The sequence below is a fragment of the Phaenicophaeus curvirostris genome, chromosome 4 (assembly GCF_032191515.1).
Source record: "Phaenicophaeus curvirostris isolate KB17595 chromosome 4, BPBGC_Pcur_1.0, whole genome shotgun sequence".
Lineage (NCBI taxonomy): Eukaryota > Metazoa > Chordata > Aves > Cuculiformes > Cuculidae > Phaenicophaeus > Phaenicophaeus curvirostris.
In genome coordinates, this window is record NC_091395.1 from 25,039,529 (window position 1) to 25,053,620 (window position 14,092).

Here is a 14,092-nt window from a genome sequence, read left to right on the forward strand (position 1 = left end):
GATATTTTCAAATGGACTGGTTGGACCGTAATAGATTGGATAACAGTAATGTAGTTCACAAGGTGCTGGAGAAAGCTCTATTTGTTATAGGCTGCACATGAGCAGAAGACCTATTTTCAGTATAAAAGACCCTGAGGAATCACTCTGCTAGCAGCAGGATGAAAGCATCCAGGAATTAGGTAGGGCCTCTGCTGACAGGAAACAGTAACCTACTTTAATTACAGGATACCAAAAGCTGTAGTTGTAGGATGTTTGGTTTTCCATCTTCAGGTTACTAACCCCTCATCCAGAGATAGCCTTATTAATTTTGTAGAAAATATGGAACTTGGGGTTGGTATTACACAAATACTCAGTAAACACAATGACAATGTTTTTCAGGCACGTAGTCATTGGAATGCCTAAGGGATGGTTCTTAGGCATTGGTAGACCATGTAGTGTTTTCGGTCTAGACCAGAAGAATTTTTAGAAAAAATCAGAAATACCAGTACCGTACATGCTACCAAACTGGCCAGTGAAGAAACCTACACCTTGTGATTTCCTAGTCAACAGGTTATGGTTTTAAGCTGGTGTTTCAGGACCCACATATATATGCATACGTATATATATAATATATATTTAGATATATTAAATGGTTCTGAAGATACGTGCATATATCTCCCTGTAGCCCTAACAGAAGACAGTCCTCCACGTCCATTTGAGTAGTGCAATATGCTGATGGAAACATGGTAGTAGCCCTTTATACTGCTTCACAGCAAGGAAGCGAGCCATCACCTCCAGGTGACTTCCAGCCTTGTGGGACCCTGAGTGCCTCATGGCACTGCCCAAACCACCACAGTCCTTGTAAGTAGCCTTGTAGGTCTGAGTTAGATGAGACCTGCAGTCTCCTTTCTGCCTGAGATGTGATGCACAGAACAAATTATCTTTCTCTGCCTCCTCTGAAGTCAAAGCTCACCTTTCTCCTGCATCATCAGCCAGTGGGAAGCCTAGATAATAGTTCGGCATGGTAAGCATCAGCACAGAGACACTTGCTTCTGTCTCAATATGGAGCCTTGTACACGTTTTCTAATATATTTACAGAAAGTTTCCAAATGAAACAAATACAACAGAAACTGATGAAAATTTGATTTTATTTGCAGTAAGTGAAAGGGAAGAACAAGATGGGTTAATGTGCTTCAGAGAAGAAGATGCTCCAAGAAGAATGTTTACAGGTAGTCGCCTGCCCTACTTTTACCTTTCATGTTGGATGGCATCTTTTTCTAAATTGCCAAGATATTCATTCACATCAATAGGAGCTTCGAAGTGCTCAAACTTCAGGAAATCAGCATGTATTCGGGGGGCCTAAATCTGAACTTAGAAGAATAGTTTTGTGGTTTTTTCATACCACTGGAAAAATGTAAATTTCCTTGGTGCAACGTTCACTCATCGCTGAATCAAAGAGCAGTCTCTGTTCCTGCTGGCATCCTATTTAACAAAAACATAAAAATCTTTTTTGTGTCTCACATTCATGTTGATTAGCAGCCCTATTTTAGGACTCTTTGCATTAGGCAATAGGCTAGTAAAATCATTAGTGTGCAAAGAAAAGTAGGTCTTTTTCTTAAGAATTAAATATATAAAGCATATTATTAAAATGACAGAGCTTCATAGAAATGGGGAAAACTGCACGAAATAGGTGAGACACCATGGTTTGAGGCAGATGATCTTCACTGAGGATAAATGACAGGGCTGAAGCATACAAGTGAAAATAATCAGAATGCCTGTGTAAAGTGACACTGATGTATTCTGAATGTCACATTACACTGCACAGTGCTATGCTTGCTCCAAAAATCCTATTTAATTATAGTTGCTCAAGCCTTAAAATCATGAAACTCAAGTACAGCAGAGGTGGGCGCCATTTAAGCAACATAAATCATGTTACTGAAGATGTGGTGCAAATGGAGAGTTCACCTCCTAGATAATTTAGCAAGACTAACCTGTGATATTTAGTTATCTATGGGTCTACCTAAGGCAAACAGTGGGATGGTTTAAAGGAGGGAGGTCTAAAATTTTTATTAAAACTATTATCTTTTTAAAAGTTTCTTTCTGCTTTGTCTTTTTTTTTTCCTTTGAAGAATGTTGCATAATACAGTGGCAATAAAATGATGAGATGAGACACCCCTTTGCTTCCTGAGACTCTACAACTCTTTCTCTTAAGATAGTTTTCCTCTTCTGAGGTAGGCTTCTGTTGCTTTTCTTTACATAAATATGTAAGCATATGAGCCAGTTACCCGCTCTCCTCATGCTGTTGTCAAGGGTGCCAGCCTGTTCTGGAAATCTCTTCCTAGTTATCGGCCATTTCCAAGATCCTGCAAATGAGGAAAACACCCACTAACTGATGTCGGAGTCCAGCAGTCCCAGGCACTTTGCAAGGGGCTGAAGAGGCAGGGCGGAGGATACTTTTAGGTTTTGCCATAGGGATCAGAAAGGCTATCCTTCTCAGTTTGGCAGACAGAAATGACTTTGGGAGTTTCATTCTCTCCTTCCTGTTGCCTGTCAGAAAGGGGACCCATCCCCTTAAGCGTCACTAGAGAATCCCACACTTGGATGCAGATAAACAGAGGAAGTGTACAAGCCAAAACATAGTTCCTGAATGAAATGAGAAAACTCTGCCCGTGGCGGTTTGAGTGTCCTGGAAAGCGCAACCTGGGCCTTTGTTGGCTTTGTAGACTGCTGGCCTAGCTATTTAAGCTAAAACTATAGGCATTTTACTCTTTACTTGAGAGCTTTTCTCCCACAGTTTTCTTCTCAGGAGTTGGCACTGAATAAAGTAGCTTAAGAGAAAAAAAAAAAAAAATGGAGCAGAATTTCAAGCAGAAAAGCTGAAAAGCCCTCTTGAGCTGCGGCCACACACAGTTCCATGCTCTCAGCTGCCCTGGGATCCCTCGCCTGAAAAGTGTGCTGCTGCTTGCTGTAGATGTTTTCTTATACAAGGCACTGATGCATTCATTAGTAGACCTCTGAAGAATGATTTTAGATCTCGTATCACCTCAGCCAACAGTTTTCTTTTATAACTTCAGACACTTTTCCTATGCCAGGTATTCCCGAGGGTTTCAGTTTTATTGGTATAAGGCTGAAAGGGCTTCGCTGTGCTGCCAAAAGTACTTTAGTACTTTGCAGCCAGGATCTCCAGGATTCATCTATCTGGGCTGCCCTCCTGGGACGCTTCCTTGCTTGTCCTGCAACTCCCTTCCTTCCACTATATTTTGTAAAGGCAGGCTTGACTCACATCTGTGCAGCTGAGCTCTAAAAATTCATTGGTGCTTCAGGGAATAGCCAAATTACCATTTGTCTTCAGCAAAGATCATCACCTGCTTAGGAAAGTTAAAGGGCTGGGTATGTGAATTTAGAGGTACATTGGCTTTGGGAAAAATATTTTGCTGTCACGAAGAAATTCATAAATATCACAAGTGGTGATTTGGTAAGCAAAGGGAGCCAAGTTCCTTAAACAAACTATTAGCAAGAAAAATCTGTGTCAGCTCAAACACCTATTGAGAGAAAAGCATGAATCAAAAAATGAAAAGTTATTAGTTCTAAACTAAGACGTTTCTTGGCAGATCCACATGAAAAGTTTTTAAAAAATTGTGACATTAGTGGAAAAGTACTAGAAATTAATCATTTTTCCTAAACAAAACAAAGTTATTGAAAAGTATGCAAAATATGAGGAAAAATATGCTTTTTAGTATCACTGTGTCTGACCACATCCCCCACAAACAGAGGATGTATTATGTGCTTGTTAAAGGCCCCTAAAACTGTGTTCTCAAGAACAGCCGGATGTATGTGCCATAATTTACTATTAATGAGCAAGAATTTTGTGTTTCAAGTGTATTATATTACATGGAGGTAGATGTTTTGAAAATTGCACTGTAGCTGTTCAAAATTAAATGGATGTTCCCCCCTGCCTTGCTCAAAAGATAACTGCTTGCTCCTCTTTGTCTTTCCAGTGATAGCCACTTTGTGGCTTCTAATTATTAGATGAGGCACTTGTTGCATGGAGAGTGAAAAACCAAAACACTTTCCTGAATGTCTGTTTTTGTAAAGCACCAGCTTTGCTTGTCAACCAGTGGCAGGTATTAAAAACTCAGGAGAACCATTGTGGATGATCAACATTCCAGGATGCATTGCATGAATGGCTCTTTGGTCAATGCGTATATTTTTTATTTTTTTTTTTTTAATTTTGTTTAGCTGTAAACCTTCTCTGCCCCCATACTTGGAGTATTGCACAGCAGAGTAACCCACAAGAAATGGCTTCTCTCCTCAAAAAACAATGGTTCATCTTCTTTGAGAAACCTAGAGCCATTCATAAGCGCTTATGCTCACTTGGTCTCTCTCACTTCCTTTACTTTCTTTAATATCTTTCTGGTCTTACAGTGCCAAAGGAAAAATTCAGTGAGAGCTGAGTCTCTGCACAAAATACAAGAGGTTTCCTGGAGTCCCCTGCTGTGCAGGGAAGAAGCATCAGCTGATTGATCTGCCATGTCATTTTACCTTCTCCCAAGATTTCACAGCCTTAAATGTCTTTGTCTGTAAAGATCCTAAAGCAAGTGTAAATATGATTGAGGTTTTACACTGGAAGAGAAAATCAAATGTATGCTTTATGGGAAAGAGGTGTCTGTGTGGAAGAAGCAATAGGTGGATTCATAGGTGTCATTTCTGGATCCAAGAACATACTTGCATATTGTGATTTTGGAAATGAAGGAGTGAAAGGCTTTGAGCATCTTACCTTCTCCTTCTGATGAATCTCAGTTTACTACGTTTATGTTCTTTTTGTCTGGAAAATGCTCACAGCAATATACCTTGCACATGCCACATTGTATCCTTGCAGCCACAGCCCTCTGTGCTCAGCATTTGCAGATGGATGGCTTTTTCCATCATACATCACAGCTGTGACAGCAGACTGATGATCTACAACTCCAAGCACTGTAGCTCTGATGATGTGGCTGTGGCTATAGTAATAATGTGGGCCTGCTCCAGGGACAGCAATGCTGCATGGGGTTTTTTTGAAGGTGATGCAAAAGGCTTAAATCCCCTCTTGTTTCCTATCTACCTCCCTCCCCGAAGCTGTTTCAAGTCCCAGATCAATGTCGGGGGAGGGGAGCCGGGGAGGAAAAAGATTAATCCACCTTCTGCAGAAATATCACTGGTATGAGAGAGCTCACTGATTTAGATGCTGTACAGATATCACAAAATCAAGCTTTGTAAATACAGAATTGGGCAGAAACGCAAAGGAAAGTCTGACTTTTGGATCTCTTACCCTGAAAGGTAAATATTGTCATACTGGAAGCAGAACAAACTTGTCTTCTGTGTAGCTGCAGTTTGATCGACTCCTGCAGTTTTTCCGAAGGCTCGCATCTCTAGCCTTCATTAAAATTCTAGCTCCTGTAGATAAGTGATTTTGTTAAATCACATATTTCCTAAGTAAATAAACATTAGTTTCTTTGAAAGGAAATGTAAATTCTTCAAATTGTGACATCAGTCACCCATGAAGATTCAGAAATAAAAAGGTCAAGGAAAGAGCTTGCATTTTATTATTATCATATTTCCTGGGTTTAAAACCATCCCACTGATTTAGGATTGAGTCATGATATGTTGTTGGTTGGAGTAGCAAAAATACAGAGCTTAGGTCCTCACCTGGCAGTTGCTCTCTGTCTTGCTGCAGGCTGGCAGCTGGTGGTTCCAAGAGAGAATTCAAACTCCTTTCTTGTCATCTCCCAAGTGCATTAACTAGAATTATTCTGCCTGCTTTTAATGGGCTGGATGGCCTCAGCACTGGGGCTGCTTGTTTGCATATGGCCCCAACCCCGCTGTTGTCTCACAACGTCACAGAAAATTTGGGAGTATGGGCTGTGCACAACGATAGAAATAGTGCAACATGCTTTTCTTGTGGATTTTTAGTTTCTTTTTAAAGCATAAATTTCAGCTAACGCCTAAGGTTTTTCAAAAGTGAACTCAAAATCAGTCTCTGAATTAGTGAAAGTAAAGTAATTCCATCTTTTCTGTGGGAAATGAAACAAAAAATGCAATGGCAGACATATCTGCTAGTGTTAATTAAGTTACAACAGTTTGCAGAAGTCCTCATGCACATGTGGCACTGAAAAGGAAAAAGCACCACAGGTGACCTGACCCCCAGCTCCATCAGAAGGAGAGAGAATGTCCTCATATGTCCTGCACAGAAGCTCCTTCCTTTTCTAAGTTGCTGTCCTAATACTTCAGTAGTAGTACGGAGATGGTATAGGATAGGATTTATGTGCCCATACAAACAGGGAGTAGGCACCAAACACCATTGATAGGTTGCATTCAGTCAAGACAAAACATGCTGTGTTGTGTGTTGCCTCCAGAGGGGTCAGCTTTTATCTTATCAAGCTGATTTGCAGCCCCAAGGCTGCTTCCTCATAGCCCACAGCTGGTGGATGTCAAGCTTTGTCCAAAATGTCTGTTCACACCCTCAGAGAGCAATTTGGGATTTATAGCAGCCATATTGTTTCCTTGTGACATCTGAGGACAGGACAGAAAGATCAGGAACAGCCCAAATCTAGCAGCAGTCCCCAGGCATGTGTCACAGCCATGCATGAGGAGAGCCAGCTGCAGGGCTGTCTCACTCCCTCTCTGGTTAGAAAACCCAGCTGGGAACAAAGAACTATCCCCCAAGGCTTGACAATCCCCATCAGTACTAAGCCTGCTGCAGCAAAAACTCTGCCCCATCGCTGAGACGCTCTTACCTGAATAGTTTCTAACTCATAAAGCTTTCAGGTGAGAAGAGATACTCCACGGGTCAGCCATGAATCACACAGAATCACAGAGTCACTAGATTGGAAAAGACCCGCAGGATCATCTAGTTGAACCATTCCTATCAACCACTAAACCATGCCACTCAGCACCTCACCCACCCATCTTTTAAATACCTTCAGGAATGGTGACTCAACCACCTCCCTGGACAGCCTCTGCCCGTGCCCAATGACCCTTTCCATGAAATTTTTCTTCTGATAACAAGACTAAACCTCCCCTGGCGGAGCTTGAGGCCATTCCCGCTTGTCCTGTTCCCTGTCACTTGGGAGAAGAGGCCAGCACCCTCCTCTCCACAACCTCCTTTCAGGTAGTTGTAGAGAGCAATAAGGTCTCCCCTCAGCCTCCTCTTCTCCAGGATAAACAACCCCAGTTCCCTCATCCACTCCTCATAAGACTTGTTCTCCAGCCCCTTCACCAGCTTTGTTGCTCTTCTCTGGACTCGCTCCAGAGCCTCAACATCCTTCTTGTGGTGAGGGGCCCAGAACTGAACACAGGATTCGAGGAGTGGTCTCACCAGTGCCGAGTACAGAGGGAGAATAACCTCCCTGGACCTGCTGGTCACGCCGTTTCTGATACAAGCCAAGATGCCATTGGCCTTCTTGGCCACCTGGGCACGCTGCTGGCTCACGTTCAGTCACTGTCAACCACCACCCCCAGGTCCCTCTCCTCCAGGCAGCTTTCCAGCCAGACTTCTCCTAGTCTGTAGCACTGCATAGGGTTGTTGTGCCCCAAATGCAGGACCCGGCATTTGGCCTTGTTAAACCTCATGCCATTGGACTCAGCCCAGCGGTCCAGCCCATTCAGATCCCTTTGCAGAGACTCCTGACCCTCCAGCAGATCAACACTTCCACCCAGCTTAGTGTTGTCCGCAAACTTGCTAAGGGTGCACTCGATGCCTTCATCCAGGTCATTGATAAAGACATTGAACAGGGCTGGACCCAGCACTGAGCCCTGAGGACACCACTTGTAACTGGCCTCCAGCTGGAGTTCACGCCATTTCCCACCACTCTCTGAGCCCGGCCCTCCAACCAGTTTTCCACCCAGGAGAGTGTGCGCCTGTCCAGGCCAAAGGCTGACAGTTTCCTAAGCATAATGCTGTGAGAAACTATCTCAAACGCTGTTACTGAAGTCTAACAGCCTCTCCCTCATCCAGTAGGCAGAGCATCTTGTCACAGAAGGAGATCAGCTTAGTCTGGCAGGACCTGCCTTTCATGAACCCATGTTGACTGGGCCTGATCACCTGGTTCTCTTGCATGTGCTTCATGATAGCACTCAAGATCACCTGCTCCATGACTTTCCCTGGCACTGAGGTCAGACTGACAGGCCTGTAGTTTCCTGGATCCTCCTTCTGACCCTTCTTGTAGATAGATGGGTATAACATCAGCCAGCCTCCAGCCTGGCTGCTGCTAGTGGATTGCTCAGATGGTTTCCCACTGACTTTGGGGTGTCTGGTTCCTCCTGGCACCTCTGCAGTGGTGGCCACTGTCCAGGCTCCCTTGGCAGATTGTTCCATCGCTTGTTTGGTCTTGGGGAGTTTTCCCAATTTTTTAAACTAATTTTTGTCTACTGGAGTTAAAACCCATTACTTCCCATTCTTTCCTCACTGACTAATGAGAATTAGTCCCAGTTGTCTTTATAACGTGCCTTAACATTCTTGTAGACAGTTATGTGTCCCTTCAGCCCTCTTTTCTCCAGTCTGTGCATGCTTTCCTCTCACAGGCCCTATTTTCCAAATCCTTTATCACCTTTGTTGCTTTCCTGTGAGCTCCTCCCAATTAATCTTTAAAACAATGTGCCCTGCACCAAAGCGGTGTGCCATTGCCTTTGTTACTGAAGGAGAGAAGCATAATTATCTTACCCATTTCTCCCACAGCTCTGCTATTAACCGCTTTATTCCTGGGACACTTTGTCTGGCTGGCAGCATGCAAATCCAGGCTTCTCTAGAGCACAGGTTGCTGTAGGGTTTGACCGGCCAGCTGTTCAGTTAGGGGTAATTTTTATGAGTTCCTGCAAAGGCAGATATCACTTTGCAGGCAGAGTCCAGTCCCTGCCTTCAGGCAGACCTTGGCTTCAGAGCATGATGTGGAAAATATAGCAACCTGTGAAAAGCCTTGAGTAGCCCCCATCCCAAAGAGAATTCTCAGGGTGTCGAGGAGCTTCAGGAGGAGCTGGTGGCCCTGCTCTTGCCAGGGAAATGTTTGCCACATTGAATGCCACCCTGTCATCTGCAATGATGCCTCATTGGTGTGTCTCTGGGGCTGCAAGGCACAATGGCTACAAAATGTTTGCCGTCTCTTGCTGCTGGAAGTTGGCTTTGAAATGACAATGTCTTCAAGGACAGTTCACACATTTTGCAAAGTGCTGCTGTCTGGTCGTCACTGTGGTGCCCAGCAAAGCCCATCTCATCTGGCTGCATGTTGCATCTGTCAAAGGGCAGTTATGGGGGGTTGCATTGCTTTTAGGGTTTTAGCATTGACCTCTCGATCCTATAGTGAAACAACACTCTTTCCAGCATTTTCTATTGCCTAGTTACAGAGGTGGCTTTCATTATTCTCCATGCAGAACATTGACTTTGTTGAATCTCAGTATGTTTCTTCAATTTATCTCCCAAACACCATGTTATGCTTTAATGCTGTCTTTCTCGATATTTGCATATCCTCTTTGGTTTGAATAGTACCTAAATAGGGGGTTGCTTTTAAAGGCATGGACAGATTTGCATGTCTGACTATGCCAAGAGCTGCTAATGAAAATACCAACGAGCATGGGGGAATAAACTCGCCACCTGTGGAGTCTTGTTTGGCATCCTCATTCAGCCTAATAAAGAATCATTCATGTTTAATTGCTACATTTGATTGTTTAATTACAGTTATTTTACATGTCATCTTGTAGTTTCATCTTGGCTTTAGACACTATCTGCCACCTTACTCTTTTTGAATAGTGGATTATACTATAAAAGAAAATTATTTTAGTCTAAGAATTAGGACGAGGGCTTTAAATTGTAATCAGGATTTTTAAAAAAAAATCTGTTCATAATACCCCTTATACTTGATGTTGCTGTACAGATTCAATTCCAGGCTTTTTTCTATGCAACAAAATTATATGAATTACTCTCTCAAATGCTTTTGCATGGCCACAATGTGGGCAGCTTCATCTCCTCACTGAAGTTTTATCAAATTAAGTTTACTTTGTTTAGATGCCAATTCATTTTAACCACTGCAGGATTTCTTTGTACAGGCTTAACTTGGCATAAAATTAGTTTATTGCAGGTTCACTTAGCTGGGCAATGTTCTGACGTCAAATCAATACAAATCTGTCCTAAACTTCAATACAATGGTCTGCTTGCAAACCTGGTACCTGTTTAACTAAATGAATGGAAAAGAAACCAGGAATAATCCTCTGCTTCTTCAATTGTGCCTTTTTGATGCTCCCATCTTCTAATGAAATGGTGAGGAGTTATCTACCATCTCAGAGCCCTGGCATAGCTTCTTACCTTGGTAGCTGGTTGTTTTCTTTCTGCAAGAAGGTCTCCCTGAACCTAATTTGCAAGGCAGGTGCTCATGGCATCTCTGGGTTAATGAAGGACCTGTCCTGGGCAAACAGCTTCATCATGTTCTTCCCAGTGGCAATCTGGCTACGAACCACCCGCCTCTGCCTTTCACTAGGGCAAACTACCTTTTAACTAACGTGCTTAAGAAGTTCCTTCCAGAAGAAATGAAATGCCTCCAGGTCATCTGACTATCTTTTCTTTCTGTTTCTGTAAACTGTATGTCCACACAGGGCAGACATTGCTGTATGGTGAGCAGTCCCTAGCGCCCCTCTTTACTTTCTGAGCAGGATGAGGCGTCACTCCCTTGGTCTGAGCCCTCCTGGTCTTGCACCTTATCTCATACCATGGTGTGTGTAGGCTCCCTGCCCCCAGACTCCTGCCCATGAGAACATGTTATGTCCCACCTTGCTGGTATGTGCGCATTTGTCCTTTCTGATTTTTGTATGCAAAATTGCCTGGCATTTGGTTAGTCACTGCTCCTGGTGGGGCTGGTCTCTGACAAATTTATGTAGAAGCAGCTGAAGAAATGTCCAGGCTATTTAAGGTCTATGGCAAAATCATATACCCTTTCTATCATGTTTCCCTTTAACCTTATGATCTTCCCAAGTCTGCATCCCAACAACTGGCATCCTCAGGTATTTTCCAGTCCCTTCCTCCTTTGGAGAGTGGTGTTCCCCACTGTTGCACCCTTTTCTCTGCCACAGCAACATATAACCACGCAGTACTCCTACCCTTCCACATCCAGAAAAAAAAAGATCAGGTGACCACAAGTACCACACATGGTGTCTTGCTTTGCCTCTGGCTTGCTCACCGGGAAGCAAATTTCTCAATGCTTAGACTGCCCTCTTAGATGAGTAAAGACAAACTGCTCTTTGCATGCCCTGACAGCTGCGATGTCAAAGGCTGCACTGATTCTCTTTGGATTGGGCTGCAATGAAACATTGCAGCATGGGGAAACGTGTCTGTCACAAATGGTGCTCTGACTTTCAGTGTTCATGTCTCCTAATTTTAGACACCAGAGTAATTTCATTACTTGGGCCATGTCCATGTGGCCAATATAGATATAGGAGGAAGAGGGCCTCCTTTTTACTCCTGCTTTTATTCCTGCTTCAGTAATGCTTAAATCTGTCTTTGGGCTGGTTGCCTGGGTGCTCTGCCCACCCAGAAGAGAGGGAACTTTCTCAGACCAGTCTTTAACTGTGTTGTTTAATAGGAGAGAACTTTAGGATGCTAGCAACAGATGCCCAGAATTTAGAGAAAAAAATACAGAGGACACATTTATCAAATCAAACAAAGAATGAAGAAATTCCAGGCACTGCGCTGTGTGAGGGTTCTCCATGAGAAAGAAAGAAAGAAAGAAAGGAAAAAAAAAAAGATAAGTGAGTCGAAGAGCTGCAGGACAGTTTAATGCTAGTTATTTACCTGCTTGGAGGCCCTATGGGATTTCCCTTTGGATGCGTCTTGAGCTCATTCCCAGAAAATTCTTCCTTTGCTTTTACCACTGCCTTGCCTTTCCCCTTCTCACCTCATACAGCTAAGAAAAGACATGCCACCTGAGTGCTTTTTTTTCAGGATAATTTCAGCTATTTCTTGCTCAGTTAAGATTTTTTAAAAGATCAGGCTCATGTACTCAAATCAGTTTAAAGTGCTTTGCAAGAATATGGCACAGGAATATTAAATCATTATTCGTCATTTGACCAGACATAAAAATAATCCACACTCACAACTAGTTTCTTAAAGTGGCCAGTGTAATTACTAAGAAGGCAGGAAACAACTACTATTTCTGCAGAGAAGGAACATCTTACTGAGACAAGGCTACAGCAAAGCAGGCAATTTTCAGTTCCTTTTCAGCAAGCTTTTTGCATCCTTTCTTGCCTTTGCACTCACAGAAAGCCAATTTTCCATGTCCCTACTACATGTGAAATGGGGCAGGATTTTAAAGATACAGCTCCATGCCATCTAACTGTAGCAGACTAAAAGAAAAATGAAGTTCTGCACTTAACTGATCCCTTTGCAATATTTCAGGGTAAATTAAAAATCAAAATGTCAAGAGGTTCAATATGTCAGTTGGCCCTTTGACAGAGCAGCCACTCTGAAGCCTAAATGGGTACTGTGCTCTTTTTAAAAACCAAAACCAAATGTGTGCAGCTGCTGCTCTTTTTCCAAGTTCAGGCCCTTCATCTCTGTATTTCTTTCATAATAAAATTAGTAAAATATTCTGGCTACTGTTCTACTTATTCCCAGAGTGGAAAATCTTTATTTCATAGAACAGCTGCCTGTTTTTTCAGGATGGCTATTCGTCATTATCTGCATTAAAGTGAAGCTTGGAAATCTCACCGCTTTCTTCCACCAAGCAGAACTGGTTTTGCTGCTTGCAATGTGTTTATCTTGCCTGGCCCTCAGCAAATAATTTTTTTGTTTCGCCATCTCAGTTTGTGTGTGTGTAAAACAGGAAAGATAATAAATGATAATACTTACCTTCTTCGCAGAGATGTGGTGAAGATTAATTAGTTCTTGTTTATACAAAGATTGGCAATTGTGATCTGCAGGTTTGCGAAACATTGGAGTGATTGCTATCACTGCTGTGCTTGATGAAGCACAGTCAAGGACAGGAGCTGGTGCCACTGCAATCATTTACAGGACTGTCGATATATGTGGCCTCGAAGAAAATCCCCAAAACCATCTGCATCTGCAGCTAGAACTGGGAGGAAATGCACATCAGGACACTCTGAAATTGAGTTTGCATAGCAGTGTTCTCAGGACAGCTCTGTGGCAACCCTGCTCATTTGCGGCTCAGCAGAAGCAGTGCTACCAACTAGTTGTAAGGGGATGATTTTGTCTTGTTGGAGCCTGCAAGTGCAACTGTGCATCATTAGCACATGATGAGAGGAAGGATGTCCAGGTACTGTGAAGAGGCTTGCTATGCTGCAGGGTCCATGTTGCCCTAACCACATTGCAGGGGCTATGGTCAAGGGCCAGGTCAGTGCAGGATTGATACTTTGAAGATGAGCCTGAGGCAGAATCTGAATGCTGAACTTCAAACTTCTGAACTTCTGAACTACACCTGGAGCAGCCAACCAGCTCTGAAAGTGCTTTCTGCTGCCAGACGGGCTGCTTCTTGCCCAGCCACATGCCACTCAGTTTCAGCCAGCCAGCATGGGCTGGCATAGACCTCATGTTGGAGCCCACCTTCTTTGCCACTTTGTCCATGGCATCTCTGGGGTCTCCGTTATGCACCAGGGGGCATTCCCTGGCTCTATCACAAACCCTTTAGTCTGCTGCAAAAGTCATACTGATAAGCAATCTGAATTGCTTGTTCAGTAACCTCCTAGACAGTATTAAACTGTCTCCTTCTGAACCTTGCTATCAATGTAGTGACGGACTTAACCTCTCCCACTCACGTACGCCTTCCCTGCCAGTCACTGTGTGCACATATTGTGCTACGGCAAATTGACACCTTTGGCGCTCAGCCTGCTGTGTTAGTTAGATACTTCCAGGCTGCCCAGTCAGCAGGTTATGCTATTTTCATAGCGACACATCCACAGCGAAATGTGTTTTTCCCTACAGCTGCCCAATTTGTTCTCAGAGGTGCTTTTGAGCATGACCAGCTTTGCTTGCTGCAAGCGGGGCTGTCTCTGTACAAAATGACGGGAGGCTGTGCCAGAATGTACACATTGCCCTCTGCATTCCCCACCTCCCCATCAGCTTTCCATAGGCTCTGGCTGC

The 14,092-nt window shown here is 43.4% G+C and overlaps 1 protein-coding gene across 2 annotated transcripts in view; it reads left to right on the forward strand.

The window, feature by feature from the left end:
- The window catches only part of CXXC4 (CXXC finger protein 4), a 111,990-nt gene that overhangs the window by 70,746 nt on the left and 27,152 nt on the right, over nucleotides 1-14,092 (forward strand). For both annotated transcript variants that reach the window (XR_011337342.1, XR_011337341.1), the window contains exon 3: nucleotides 1,137-1,208. The gene's annotated coding sequence lies outside the window, so the exon portion shown is untranslated. The remainder of the gene's footprint in view (nucleotides 1-1,136; nucleotides 1,209-14,092) is intronic.